Source organism: Argiope bruennichi, chromosome 8 (genome assembly GCF_947563725.1).
Source record: "Argiope bruennichi chromosome 8, qqArgBrue1.1, whole genome shotgun sequence".
Lineage (NCBI taxonomy): Eukaryota > Metazoa > Arthropoda > Arachnida > Araneae > Araneidae > Argiope > Argiope bruennichi.
The window spans coordinates 131,084,974-131,100,998 of record NC_079158.1 but is presented as its reverse complement, the minus strand read 5'-3'; the positions used below and the strand labels follow the sequence as shown (position 1 = coordinate 131,100,998).

Genomic DNA, 16,025 nt, shown 5'->3' with positions numbered 1-16,025 from the left:
ATTTTGGATAAAATCGTTTCACGGTCAGATTGTTTGTCGATCCAGTATTCCCACATATGCGAAATGGATGAGCGAATTTCTCTTAATGAAATCCCTCCCAGAGTTCATCTCTCTCTCTTTCCTTGTGCATAGGAATATAACAATGATTCACGATGAATGAATAAAGTTTACTGAGTTAGGAATATTGAATTGGCTTTCTTGACATTGCAGTCGTAAATTAATTTCAAAAATTTAATAATTTCGAAAAGAAATTTAAAGACATTAAATTTGTAATTCGTCTGAATGTCTAAAAACGTTTACTCTGAAAGCGAATATATTAAATCCTATTTGGCTACCTATAACCCTCCCCTCCTCCAACGAGCACGGTCAATTGGATTGCTCATTTGATCCCCCCCCCCGCCGCTCTTATTTTCCTTTCGTGAGTCGTTCACGCCGCACAGATGTCACTTAACGAATTAGGATTGCGATGCAAACATCCAGATGCGACAAAGCGCGAGAAAGGCGAAAATAAGTGGGTCCGGACCCTGATCCTGTTAGGCGGCTTCCCTCAAAGCTGCTCGCCGACAGATGAACAAAGTCTTTTTTATGACATCGATCACTCAGTGACGGGGAAGCCATCTGATCCTGGCAGTCAGCCTCGATGCACGAGGAACGTTGAAACAATGTGTTGTGGAACTGCTATTCATTTGACCATTCTTACACATTGTGCAATCTGAAATGACTTTGGTTTCATTTATGTATGTAAATCTACTTACTGTGGAGTCAAAATAAGGGGAGATGGCTTCATCATTATACTAAAAGTAGAGTAGAAATTAAAAATAGGGGCATTTTCTTTCGTGGTTCTCCTCTATTTGCATTAAATTATCTAAGGCGGTTGAAAGAATTGAATAGGCATCTCAGACCATTCTTTTCTAATTGTAAAATTCTATTTAGAGCTACAATCCGAACGCGAAGGCCACGTGCCGAATTTCATTTCTCCAACTCGCTGCAATCAAGTGCGCACGAAAAGACTGACAGACAACTATTGAGTCAACTGTTTGCTAGCCTTTGCTATTTCCGCTGATTCCGTGATAAATAGTCCAATAGCAACTGCTATTTCCACTTTTGTGTTTGACAAAAAAAAAAAAAAATTAAACGAGTTTTGTCCAGAATTCTACAATTCTTTCAAATTAAAAACCTCGTTGCGTTCCTGAGTCATCGCGCTCGCGGGACACGAGCACGATGTCGAAAAGAGATTTTTTATTACTCGGAGAACTTATAAAACGTGCGATTCAGACTTTTCGACCTGTAATACTTTTTCTTTATTACCGGACATTAAAGAATAGCAAGTAAGTGGGCCAGAAGTAACAAACTACTTGGAAATTCAACGATGACTTTGAGAACTGATTAATAAAATAAATGCATATGAGATCGCGGTAAGGCGTGGGATAGTGTTTTGAGAACAGGGGCGGAAAATAACGGTTTTGAGAGTAGAATTTAGATAATATTTAATACTAGACGTCTTTGGGGATGAACTGGTGTGCAGGGGTTATTGGTTATATTTCATTTCAGGTAAATTCTTCAAGTGTAACTTCATGTTCATGATTTCGTCAAACTGATGGACATTAGAGCTATGTTACTTTTATTGTATTATGCAGGCTCTATTACTCATGCATTGTACATATAATCCATTCTAATGGATAATAATCACATGACATCACATTAAAACATATTATCTGGTTCATTGCACAGATCCTATATAAAATCCATCTTCTTCAATTTTCAGTAATAAGTGAAAATCACGTATTTTAATATTTTATGAAGTTCAAATGTTGAAAATGTTTGAATTTCAGGATAGCAATATAATTGATTGTTTGAAACTAGCAAAGATACTTTAAAAAAAAACTGCTAAAAAACTAGGAAAACTTTTCACAACTATTAAATTTAAATCATTGAATAGATAATTGTTTTTTTTTAAAATTTATTTTGAAGTAGTGTAAAGTAAATTTTTGTGCAATAACACTTTTAGAAGTTATTGCAGACAGACGCCAAATTTCAACTTAATTTTTAAAAATTATAATTGTAAAAAGAAAAACGCCCCGAAGTACATACCCCCCCCCCTCCTGCAAGGCATGCATGTTCTTAGTAGTTGTAGGTCAACCGGTCTGGCTTATAGTGAGCCAACGCACATTTGATTCCATTATCAGTAACAATATAAGATATGCATTTTCTGTATCATTTGAATGTCCAATAAAAACCTATCGACATTTTAAAATTTGTGAGTGCACAAGAAAATTTGTGCGTCGTTTTAGAGGCAAAACAGAAATTTAATGTAACAGAAAAAATTACTGAAATGAAAGATCTGAAATTTGACATACTCAGATAAAGTGTCTATCAACTTATGCCCAAATTAAACGCGTTACCATTTAAAAATTTTTAAATTTTGATCTTGAAACAATTATATCCCAGTCAAAAGTAAATTTTTAATGATAAATATTCTTGCAAAATGCGTAGAATATCTTATATTTCTATATTGTTCTTCAAGAGTCTAAAAGTTCAAAATTCTATTCTAGAAATTAGAGGATTAAAATTTTGTAAGTTAATAATCTCTGAAAGAATATATCTAGACTAATGAAATTTGTTTTTCGGAATAACTTTTGATGCTGTTTACAAGTTTCCCGAGATAAATGCCCAAGATATTGCTGTTCCTGTTGGAAATTTCCGTCTATATATTTCAATATATAGACGGAACCTTATTAAATATTTAATTCAAAAATCTTTAAGGCAAGTAACTATGTTAAAAAAATCAGGTTTTTTTTTTTTTTTTTTTTTTTTTTTTTTTTTTTTTTTTTTTTTTGCAAAATTATGCATTTTAAAAAATTCAATATTCTTGATATTTGAACAGGTTTCTTTATAAAACCATTAGAACTTTGTTTCCGAGTCCATTTTTTGAGAAGTTATACACTCCTTTTTGCATTTGTATTTATGTACGATTTAATACAATTTTACATCTTTAGATGCTGTTTTATCAAATTCTAACTTTGGTAGAATTTTTTAATGGAAAACATCATAATTTAAAATCTAACGCATATTTTTCTGTTCACATTTGGTATAATAATTTCTCAATATGTTCTGCAGTTCCTGAACCAGAGAATAATTTAGCCATTTATAGACATTTTATGATTGTTATATAAAATAATAAATGCTTCACAATGTGAAAAAATTGAAATGTTATTTATTATTTATCCGTTGAATACCACGTTTTTAAGATTGAATTGAATTACGAATTAATTTTAAATTCAGGAACTAGATAATATATTTCTGAAGAAACCTGCAAAATCATTTATAAAACCTTTTAACTAGAAGATTTTTGCTTTATACCGTATTTTAGTCACAAAAAAGACTCTTTTTCCAGTTTAAAAACTTTTGTCACTTAACTGGTATATTTCGGTTTCGAAGATGTTTTTTCAATTTTTTTTAATGCAAAAATTCAAAAATGTATTTATTTTAGAGCGTTTTTCAAAACATTCATCTCGAACGTAGTCACATACCTTAAGAACTCCTTTCGAATGACGTCTTTCTTATGGTTGTATGACGAAAAATGTTGGAATAAAGTTAGATGACTATTTTATGATCGTTTTTATTAATAATAATAATTAATAAAACAAGATGCAAGGTTAAACTTTAATCGAATTAATACGCAACATCATGAAAATGCAAACAACATTTGCGGCCATCATAGTTCTGCCACAGTAGAAGAACAAACCTTTTGTATAATATTTACACATATTGTGCATCCTTTTTCAATAAAAAATTGTTTGCTCGAGGGCCTCACTGTTCGTCCACTTCTTGTCTCATGAAATCCTTTAGACGACCTTGGTATATCAGTTTTTGGAAACGATGATGTTGATTGTATAGAAAACGAATCTTGAAATAGACTTGGAGATCTTGCAATCTCATTTGGAAGTGAGATAGGTGAATAGTCTTTTAGAAAGTACGGAGCTCTCTCATTGTGGCATATTGGTCATAATGTAATGGTTTATGCAAACAATGGCGCCTTTAGGAATTTCCACCAAATAAGACAGAGAGAAGCATGCTGTGCTTTTATCTTACCATAGGATATGTGATCCAGGCAACTTGTTTCCGGTTAATGTCCTTGAATACATTTGACTCTGTCGTGATGATCGTCGTATTTCTTTCGGCTGATTCTAGATTTTTATCGATTTTCTTCTTATATCTTCTTCTAGAATTTTGGGCATTCTTTTCCATAGCTACGTTTGTTCTTAGAGTGCGACCCATCCAGAATTCAGCAATCCATTATGTTATCCTCAATACATTAGATAGGGTTATTCATCTATCGATTTAAATTCTATATTTATCTTGCCTTTTGCATCGCACATAATGATTCTCTCATATCAGCCAGATTATTTAAGGATCTTTCAAAAGTTTTCACTAATGCCTAAGAAACGTTCGAGATCAGTTAGCTGCGGCATTCTCTTCATCGATTTTGTTTATTTTAGTTTGGAATGTGGGGAGGTCGGAGTTTATCCAATCAGTCTTAAAAATTTGACTGATTTTTTTCTTCCGAAACTAATATATTTTTTTTTCATTTAAGAGTCCATTCAAAATTTTTTGTCTGTAATTTAATTTGCAGAATTTAACAGATCAATTTATTATTTCAGTCTGTTTGGCGATATTAATTGCTTTTCCCAGTTAAGTTCAATTTCCAGCATTAATTTTTCTGATACTCGTTTATTGCAAACGATTCTATTGCAAATAGCTTCATCTTGGAAATTTGGCAGAAAAATTTCTGCACCAAATTATAGAGTGTGATAATATATTCTTCTACCGCTTCATCTTCTTTATACATTTACATTTACATTTATACATTTACACATACATTTATACATTTACAGGTTTATAAATACTATAAATCGCATTTCTAAAGGGTACAAAATAACTTTGAAATTTGGTTTTAACGACTTCGTAAAACTCAACTTCTGTTTGCTTCAAATTGCAAATGATAAGTATTTCTTCGGATTGTGATACCACAATTTGGTTGGAAACCTTTTATTTGAAATGAAAAGATTGCTGATATCGGACGTCACTATGCTTCATTGCTCAAGAGATTCTTATTGTTTTTCTGAGCTTTAGGAACAGTTTTAATTAGAAATCTTAGCTGGGTGAGCATTTTAATAGCATTAAGTTTGTTTTCATTGTTTTTAATCAAAATGAAAGAAGACGTAACAGTAAACATTAGGTGGATTTATATATACGGTGAAGACACAAACGGCCTTCTACGGCTATCATATTTATTGCTGTCACGTTAGATCCAATTCATAAAAATTCTCCCCAGTGGCCATGTCTAAGTATCAGACTTTAAAAGCATTACGTGATCAGATTTAAAAAAAGAGCTTCAAATATGAATTTCTCTGTAAAAAGTTGTATGGGATTATTTCATTTTCATTCCATGTCATTCGCAAGTAAATTCCTTCACTGACAACATTCTATTATCATTTTATAATTATTACTGAACTAAAATCCTTCTGATATAAGAGGAGATGGAAATAGATTATGAAATATTATGAAGGAGATGAATAATTAGCATTAGCTTATGAAATATTTTCAATTCTAGATTGAAGTCGTATGTTTATTCCATTCATATCATTTCTTAAAAAATTCTAAAACATCTGCTTTCAAAATTATTTTTATCATATTTCTAATTAAAAAAATTGAAAAATAAAACACCATTTATTTTCAGGATTTCTTTCAAAAAGCGAAGCAAACTTAGTTTTTATCTCAGATTTTAATTTTGATATTAAAAGATCCCCGACTCTTGAAATCCAAATTTTAAGAGCCGCTTCTCGACTGAGAAAAATAAAAACGTTCTTTTTAATTCGGTCGGTTCCAGAATGGTCTACTAGAGGGCAGCACAATGGCGAAAAATAAGAGTAGCGTTTTCTGTGAATGGTACCCTTGTGTGCGCTTCTCCCCAATGCCTCTAGGGGAAGAACTGGGAAGTCGGATTTTAAACAGATTAAAGAATCTGCTTGTAATTGCAATATTTAAAAGAAAAAAAAAGTTGATGCTTTATCACGGTTGCGCTTTAATTTATTTTTTGAGTGTAATCAGTATTTGTTAGAAGTTACTGGAATATGTTTGTTTTTTGTCCAAGTATGTGTAAGCTCTTTCATGACCTTTTTTTTTTTTTAATTCTCTTTTTATTTTTTTCTTTTCTTTTCGAATGCAAGGCCAATTTCTTACAAGATTTTATTATAACTCTTTGAACTTTAGAGAAAGTAACTGAGAAATGCCTCGTTTTTTTTTTTTTTTTTTTTTTTTTTTTTAATGCGTTATTCGCATTGTAGCTTCCAATAATTGGTTCAAGCAGTCTGCATCGAAACAAATATTTCTTTAAAATCCTTTTTACGAGAAAAGAAATTCTGTCTTCATCATCTTTTTCTCCAGTTTTTTTTCCTATCAATCCTAAGTCTATTACTCATTATTTATATCATTCGTAAAATCACATTTTCAATTTGTTCTTCCCTTTCATCATCCACTTTTTCTGAGAAGTGATCCCATTAGAATATTTCACTCTCTCGTATGCGGTCAAATAAATTAGATTTCGACAAATCTTTTTGTGGCAGATTTCTTTTTTTTTTTTTTTGCGTCTGTGGTTTGGTCTTAAACACCAAAACAGCAAATTCTGTCAAGTTTTGCGTGCAATTATTCCGCAGAAAAAGAGACTACATCCATTTCATTTATTTTTCTGTTCATTCATTCCTGTTGAATCTTTTTCAAAATATTTTTGAATCGTTGTACAAACAACATTAACAATTTTCATTCCGACTGATTGGCACAGTGTCTTGTGACCATTAAACAAACATTACTCATACAATAAGGAACGTAACGGCCTGCATGCAATCTCTTATTCACTCAAAATGAATGAATGAACGAAACTCTAATATAAAATCTAACAAATATGAGAGGTATCGTTGTTGGTATCTGGGAACTTGCTCGAAACCACCACTTTCATCCAAATTGTGATTCCACCGATGCAGGATACGAGATTTTTACACAATGGTTCAATAAATGAAAAAAAAAAAAAAAAAAAAAAAAACTTAGTTGCTCCAGTTTTTGGTTGCATTATACGAGTTTTTTTTTTTTTAAACTGAAGTTAGTACATTTTGTCTTTTCACAAGACAGCATATTAAAAATCATGCTTTTAAATTACAAAAAAACACACCAAAATTGCTTTAAAGTAATTTCATTTCCCAAATATGGAATGAGATGTTTCATTAGAGTAGAAACGACCTTCGTTATGTAATATTGACTCTCGTTTGCAAGGATGCTAAAAAGACCAAAGATTATTAATAAAGATATGCACTCGAATCCAGATTATTAATGGGCTGTATACAATATTAAAAAAATACCAGATGCATTCAGATTATTTCCCCTGGATGTAAAACGATATAAAATACCGTTAGAAATAAAAATGCAATATTTTTATGACTGTACAGTCTGATACTTAAAATGTTTCTATTATTGAATAGAGGGCGCAATTCATCTGAAGTAGAATTTCATGAAGGAAAAGACGCAATGTGTTTCGTGGCTTCTTTTGTTTCAATTCATTAGAACGTCCTTCGGCCAGTCCTGTCCGTCCAAAAGGAGTTCGGGTATTGCAAAGGATGCGGATTTGGAAGGCGTACATCTACAGGATGACAGTTTTAAAGAAATGGACAGCATTTGTTGACTTTCTAAAAAAATGTCTCGCTGATGAGGAAGAGATAGAATAACAACGCTCTGCTGATAGGAATCCTCTTTTCAGGTTTTATTAAAGAAACTGTTTGCCAATATTTCTTGAAAATTGGATGCCTTGTGTAATAGAATCAATGTTGGAGAATATGTCACTTGAGTTAGAATATTTTCTTGATATTTTGTTAGCCACAAAGAGTGCGAAAGTTTAATTCAACCGTGGTAAATGAATTTGATACGAATTCAACTGAGCCCAAACCCCTAAACAAACGCGTCATTTAGAATGAAAGCTTTTGAGCAATAATTGTTTTGAATCAAAATTATATTTTGCGCTCAGCTTGTCTATCTTTTTTTCTGGCCTAAGCTTCAATACATATGTATCGGTGCTTTTTTGAGTCCAATCAGATATGCATTTTAATGATGTGATTTGCTCGAGGATCAGTAATACACTATTAGACTATTTATGAGAACGGTAAATCGAAGCAATCGCTTAAAAAGTCTGGGGGTGGGTGGGGGAGCGTTTTTATCATACTTTCAGCTTACAATTTTATGTATGGTATCTTAAAACGGAAAATAAATATATAAAAAAGGACTCTATGAAAGTTTCTATTTCCAAAGCTTTTAAAAGTAAAAGGCAATTCTGAAACATTTAATCTTTTAATTAGAATTCTTTGCATTCATTGTGTTCAGTTATATTTCCACATACTTCCGAAACCGAAAATTTAGAATTAGCAAACCAATTTAATAACAATTTTTAAGGTTTGTTGAAAAATTATTTGATTGTTAACATTTTTAATAGCATATTGCTGAAAATATTTTTTAAAATTTTTGAAAGTGGCTTTACTATCATTATCATTTTCTATTTGTTTGAACACTTTTATTTAATTTAAATAATTTCAGGTTTAAGAAAAGGAAATTTCATAATTGAATTTTCGCTTAATACTTATACTAGAGGACTGAAATTTTATACACTTATGTGTTTTTATGACAAAAATCTATTTCAATAGGATTATCATTCATTATCATTTAAACATGAATTAAGCTTTTATTCTGCGCCACTAGGATACTGGAGAAAGAATTTAGAACTAAAGAAAATATCTGTGAAGGTGATTTGAAAATAAATTTTACCGTGCTTTAGTGAAAGCGTCTATTTAAAAAATATTTTTAGTTAAATTTTGGTCTTTAATTGAGAATTCATAATTTGTAGGATTATGAAATCTTGATTCAATTTTTTTTTCTCATCAGATAGTATTAGTCATAAAGGGCCATAATTTAATGAACCGAACAACCGATACTTAATGCTGGAAAATATTACAAGAGTATACTTTCATTTAAAAATTCACAACTGCACACAATTTCAAAACTCTAGCACAACACAAATTTAAACCTAAATGTATGTATAAATAAATTCTGAATGAATGGACGTAAAACAGATGAAGCAATTTTGAAGAGAATTAAAAAAAAAAGCTTATTGTTGATTATTTCGACATTGGTTTACTGAAGCTAAAATGCGAAAGAAAATTTCAATTCATCCCTTTTGTTAATTTCTCATTTGTATTCTCACAGTATTGAAATTTTGCATGAGTGAAATCTCGATTTTATAAGGATTGCCCAAATGGAAAATTTCTAGAGCAAGAACAATATACATTAAAAAAATAAATGTAACATTATTCAACTGTCCTGCTAATTTGGTCATAAGTAATGAATACTTTGAGGCAGAATTATTGAGATTATATGCTGCTTATTTCCTTTCGTCGTCCAAATGAAAACGTTTCCGTTGCAAACTCTTTGTAAATAATTCAAAAATTTGATAACCATATGAAGAAAGATTCAAGCTGGGTGCTCCTAAAGGAATTTTTGCATTAAGGTAGATACATGGTCGGGCATTATCTTGATAGATCATTTTTTCGTGGGAAAAAAAAGGCCGAGTTATTTACTTTTGATTACTTTGCCAAATTCCATAAGTGTCGTATAGTACTTACTGGTCATGGAGATTTATAATAGAAAAAAATGGCTTTTAGCAAATAAAGAAAAATAAAAACCTCATTTTTCTTAAAATTAGTAATGCTACTAATTTTTCCGACGGCAAATGTTCTAATTTAAATGTTCTATTTCTCTTTGGCTCGACTGGGCTGTGATTACACTACAACTGGTCGCTTATATTGATATAAAATAGCAGATTGGAGACCATTTGTTTCTTCTTGTGTTTAGGTGTAAAGTATTTCTACCACTTTACTATATTAAGAATGTTGATGGAACATTAGTTGCCCCTTTTCTTAACCCATGTTCACTGCTGAGCAGATTTCATAAATCACTAACAAGAGAGAGGAAGATAAACCACGCAATTCAGTTCTGAACGCATTTATTTTTAATTCTCGTTAAATTCTTTTATACTTATAGGATCCTAAATGTTCTTCAGCTGGAGTTGTGCGATAGTTCGGTGAAGGGGTGCCAACGTTGAAATGGTCTAAAATAATCGAGAGTCGTGACTTCGTAGAAGCTTTATAAATATGCCAAGTTTGGTCGAAGAAGAGTGGAGTTTTTCTCCAGTAAAAAATGTTATTATATTTAGAATATTTTACTACATATGACTTACAGGACCAAAGGACTGTATAAAAATTAAAATTTTGTAATTTACATTTATTACAAACAACACAAATATTTTGGACTGAAACAATACAATATATTGGTAATAAAATATATCTTCTGTTTGGAACTTCATGCTTTTCTCAAGAATGGACATCCTGTATAAAATTTATAAATATCAGATGTAATTATTCTATACAAAGGAAAATATTTCGGTAACCAGAAAAAAAAATTATGAATTTATTTATTGCTTGCCTCCATAGAAAATCCCCAAAGCGGAATCTTTGAGTAAATTATCGATACCCTATTTCTTCCATAAACGTTTCTCAGGTCAACGGATGTTCAGTGAATATATGGAGTGTTTCCCCTAATCGAGTTCTCTCTATTGATTGGTTCCTGAAATCAGATCAAAAATATTTAACGTCATAAGTTAACCTTCTTACAAAATATTTGTCCTCTCTGCAAATTAAGACCGGTGCTCTAAAATCCTGGGAACTAAAAAATAAATCCGTCTCTTTAATCGTTAATTATAAGATAATTCATGGGGGTGAAACTGCCAAACGTAGAATATCAGCATTATAGAATGATCGTGGTTTTAAGCAATGATTTTTAAATCTGATTCATGAATTCCCTCGAAGCTCAGATCAAGAAGCAAATATATTGTTGTTATTCATTTCACTGGGCTCAACATAAGTCACGTTATAAGTAATCAGAGACTGCCTGCTTCTGTTAGATTAAGTGATTTTTGAGAACCCCGGGACCACTTGAAACAGAATGGAGGATGCCTTTCTAAAGCACTTTCGGGAAACGGAACCTGGCTCAAATCTTTATTTTACTAAGAGAAAAAGCCTTCCGCAGATTGTCCGATCGAAGTGAAATATTCTTAACTAAAGATCACATAGTTATATTAGTTTTTTTAGTAATTCTGATTAAAAACGCAGTTTACGAAATTATTAAAAGAATTTAAAGGATGGCCTAGTTGTTTTTCCTGCTTGTTGAGTTTGAATCTATATAGATTTATTTCAAAAACCAAAGCACAAAAACAAGCACAAAACTTACTTAAACTTAAAAAAGAAGAATAAAAAAAATGTAAGCAGTCTAGCAATCGTATCTTCAAAACGAAACATTTTGTTGAATCAGAACCAATTGGGTACACTGTTTCATAAGCAAAGGAATGAAAAAATTTCGACTGCTGCGAGAAAAGGAGACTCATTTCTTCTTAAAAGTGAAATGAACAGAAAGATGTGTTCAGACATTTATGATCTAACTGCTTACAAAGCAAAAAGTTATTTTTTGAAATAAATATATATGAATGGGAACGTATATGAATGGGAAATATATACGAATATATATGAATGGGAATGTTTTGTATATTTAATTTGCACACCATTATGAGATGATTTGCAAAATAATTATTTTATTTGCAATCATAATTATAGAACAATAAATTATTGACCGGAATGTAATTACTTATTAAGACAAATAGAATAGGATAAAGATAAACGAAACATAAAATTGTATAGTTTCTATCTTTGACGATATGCCATTAAAATGACCCTTCCCCCTCCCCCATGAGAGATATTACAATAAGGGGAAAATGCATTTCACATGACCTGTTTGACTGACGTACTTGTGTTATTGATATATGACTTAATAATACATGTATCTCAATAGTAAGCAAGTTTTTTTTTTCTTTTACTGGTTAATACGGTCGAGGGGGGGGGGAGGCTAGTATGGTTGAATGCTTTCCTTTTTGTGACGCTTATGATATGATTTTTTTCCACAATGTGGTGCTTTTAGTTTGCGACGAATCATTTTAAAAATTAAGGATTCTACTTGAAGTGGCATGATTGGTTTCACGTTTTTTAATTGCTGCTTTTAATTTTGGGACAAATTCTGATTAAGGCTCAAACTTCGAATCTTTAAAGAAATGGCATGGAAAGCGGATATTTTCATCGTAAAGAAGTTCTGCTGGAATAGACTCCAAAGACATTGGAGACGATTTCATCCCATTGCTATTTTCACGATATATCATACTTTTTTCAATGCATGACAGAATGAATTCATTTGCTCGTGAACGATAAAGTTTAGTTTTATTGGTTCGAATCTTATTAGTTATCGAAACAATTGGGCTTCGAACTGTGTGTCTTAATCGGCAGTAATAGCAAATGGAGATCCAAAATGTAAACACCCGCCTTGTAATAAGGCGCCGTTTATTGTTTCCACTGGACTACCAAGTATCCGAATGGCTTCTGACCAGCGAAATATATTCTATGCCAGTTCAACAGGTGCTGGATCTTTCAGAGGATGATGATGACGGGGAAGTAATAGAATCCAAATTTATTTCTGTGAAATGTGTGATAGGGTAGGGTTAAAAATATTTTTGTGGATGCTGCGAAAGTAGGCAAATTTTAGTCCAAGATCTTGCATTTATGTTTCCCACAACTGAAAATACTTTCAATACGTTTTATTCTATTTTCATTAGCTGGGCGATTTTCCTGACGAAAATATTTTCAAGTATAATTGATCTGTGCTTGTTTTAACATGCATTGATAAATAATAAAGAACATGATTACTTTTTAATTTCTTGGTCTCTCAAAAAATGACACTTTGTACAAAACAACTCCTTAAGATAATCGAAATCTTATTTTTAAACGCTTTTAATAATTTTTTAAAGAACAATACGTTTTAATTAAACTTTAAGAGCAAAGATTCGATGGCACATTGATAAAATAACTTTCAATAAATACCCTATTATTTGTCAATAGGAAAGCCAAAGCTGAAAATGGAATGATCTATCCATCTAAACGCGAAGCTACTTGGCTCCTGCTACGTATTGTCGAATAGCAACAGTCAAATGTAAACAAATCGCCATAAGAATGTCTCTGTTTGTTTCAATAAATGTTTCTGAGGCTGCATTGAATCAGTGCTTCTTTGATTAATGAAGCTGCAAAATATTAAAAATATTCTGGACAGAGCTCACCAAAACTTCCACTTGCTCATAGGCAAGAAATAGCAAAAGAAATCAAGTAAGAAGCCTCAAAAGATATTTAATATAGCACGAAAATAGGTTCAATCATTGCCAGATGGATAGTCACTGTGACTTACTTATGGAAATAAATGACACCATACTGAAAAACTATTTTCACAAAAATGGTTTTTTTTACTTTAGCTTAAAACTCGCAAGGTATCTTTTTAATGATATCCATTTCATTAATATACAATGTTTTCGCTATTTGCAATAAATTTTCTAATTGTAATATACATTGATCTGAAATTTAAATTCATTCATCAAAACATTTAATTATTTCTCTTTTACCAATGTCACAATCCAGATTTAAAAAATGCTTTCTTTGGCCATTACTTCCGAAATAGGATTTTTGTTTCTGTTTTTTTTGTCGTGTATGTATATATATATATATATATATATATATATATATATATATATATATATATATATATATATATATATATATATATATATATATATATATATATATATATATATATATATATATATTCATTCATTTACCAGCGAGATAATGTATTTTGACTTATTCAATTTAGCTCATGTTTGTGGATCTTATCAGAAAACAAGATGAAAGTTTAAAAAAAAAAAAGTATGCATTCCACATAAATGTCCTAAAAGTCAATAATTTGGGCTATCAAGCTGGTTATCAAAGACGGACAGTGTTTTAATAAAATAATATGGAAACATAGTTTTTAAGTTAAAAAAATAACAAAAATTGACTAGTCAAATTATTATAAACCTTTACTAAATCTTTCTTTGTATTTTACTATAGTTTAATAGAATATAAAAAAAGCTAGAATATAAGAAGAAAAATCAAAAATAAAAGAAGCTAGAATTATTTTTTGTCTTAATTTTTTCAGAAATAAAAACAATGAGCTTTCAATATATATTATAAGGAATGACAGGAAACTCGAAGATGGCAATCATTCTTTAATATTCTTTGTAAGCCACTTATGGCCACGAAAAGCACGCTTCGAAGAGTCGCCGCATCATGAACCGTTCTAAAATTCATCTCCTTCATTTTTCAAACATTCTAGCGACTTGCCTCAGGTGGAAGTCCGGTCTGAACTCGGCAGAAAAATTCCATCCGAACCCCAGTTCCGCAGAATTTAATTTCGGTCCTTCCTCCAGGTAAAGAGCCACCAATAACACGCATTCCGAAGACGCAACAGACAGCGATGCGACCTGAAAATCAATTTTCATTCGGCTCGGATTACCAGCGAAAGCGAAGCTGGTCCCCCGACGAGGGATCAATTTGTTTGTCCATTCATTAATTGATACGAAGGAAGAGATTCTGCCAGCAAAAAGAAGAGGCACACAAGTTCGGCGACCCTTTTTCTTGCTTTTATTAATTTTGCACTCCACCCTGGCACTGAGCAGAGAAGTAGTCAGGAGTCGTCTTGCAGAGAGGGGAGGAAGGAGATGCACCCCCTCCTGCCTACTGGTTCTGCCAACGGCAGGAGAACTTTTCTATCTCTTCATCGGCTTCGAAAAACTCACTTCACCTGTTATGTCAGCAGATCAAGTGGCTGGAATAGTTACAGCTTTAATGGAACATCTTTTGCCGGCCAGATGGATGCTGGCCAGCATGTGGGACTGCTCCTGTCGGGTCACTGGATCTACGCCCTGATGGGCTGGACAGAAGGAATACCGTTGCTCGGTAAATAGCTGTGGGTAGACACATACTAGATTGCCTGGAAAAATTGTTCGATTTGTGTATGAAACTTGCCTGCTACGCGTTGAGGTACTCTCCGGAGAAAACAACAGTTGTTCCATAGATTTCACAACTGAATCAATTTGCATCTTGACTGGCTGTCTAGCATGCGAACTGGCATCGTTAGTTGTCTTCAAGATTGGTTGGAAACATATATTGTAAAAGATATTAATTCGGAAATACATTCAATGCGTAGGTGTACGAAATAAATTCTGGATGCAAAGATAAAGGAAAGACTGTCGGATACCTTGGATTTTTTGTTGAATTTGTGGAATCTCTCTTGAGATAAAGGAATATTTTTATCAATTTTATAATTGCATGCATTTTAACTAGGAAAGTATCTTGTTACAAAAATTTTGAAACAAATAAAAGATTATTGTCAATTAATTAGAAAATGACTACAAACTCTTATGAAGAACTAACAAATGTATAGATTTCGAATCATTTGAAGTGAAGTTACGTGTAATTATTTTCACAATAATTGGATGGCTTTTCATTGCTGAATCAGATAGCTTTTCCTAAAATATTAGCAAAATTCATTACTAAATGAATTAAGGTAGACGCATTATTGTGATGGAACTGTTTGCAATGTAAGCATGTGCGTCATCAAAGTTATAGATTGTATGTGTCGAGAGATTTCTTAATTAAAATAAAATTTAAGTCAAATTATTGAAAACCAAATCTTATTTAGAAATTGTCCTTATTCTTTCCATTTATTTGGATAACTCAGTGCAGAAGCAACTCCGTTTTAAATCTTTTGCAGATTTCTTGATAGATGCCTATTCAGAAATTTAAAAATAGTAATGGAACATGGTTGTCACATTTGTAGACGTATTCTATGCCTTGAGAAAGTAAATAGCAATTACGGTATTAAAAAACGGAGAGTGCACAGATTGCTTGAATAAATTATATATATATATAGAAATTTTGCACGTTATTCGTAATAAAATTAATGTGTAT

General features: G+C 31.6%; 1 protein-coding gene across 1 annotated transcript in view; it reads left to right on the top strand.

Moving 5' to 3' along the window:
* LOC129981807 (transcription factor AP-2-beta-like) overlaps window positions 1-16,025 on the top strand; it is a 256,095-nt gene that overhangs the window by 59,169 nt on the left and 180,901 nt on the right. The window lies entirely within an intron of this gene.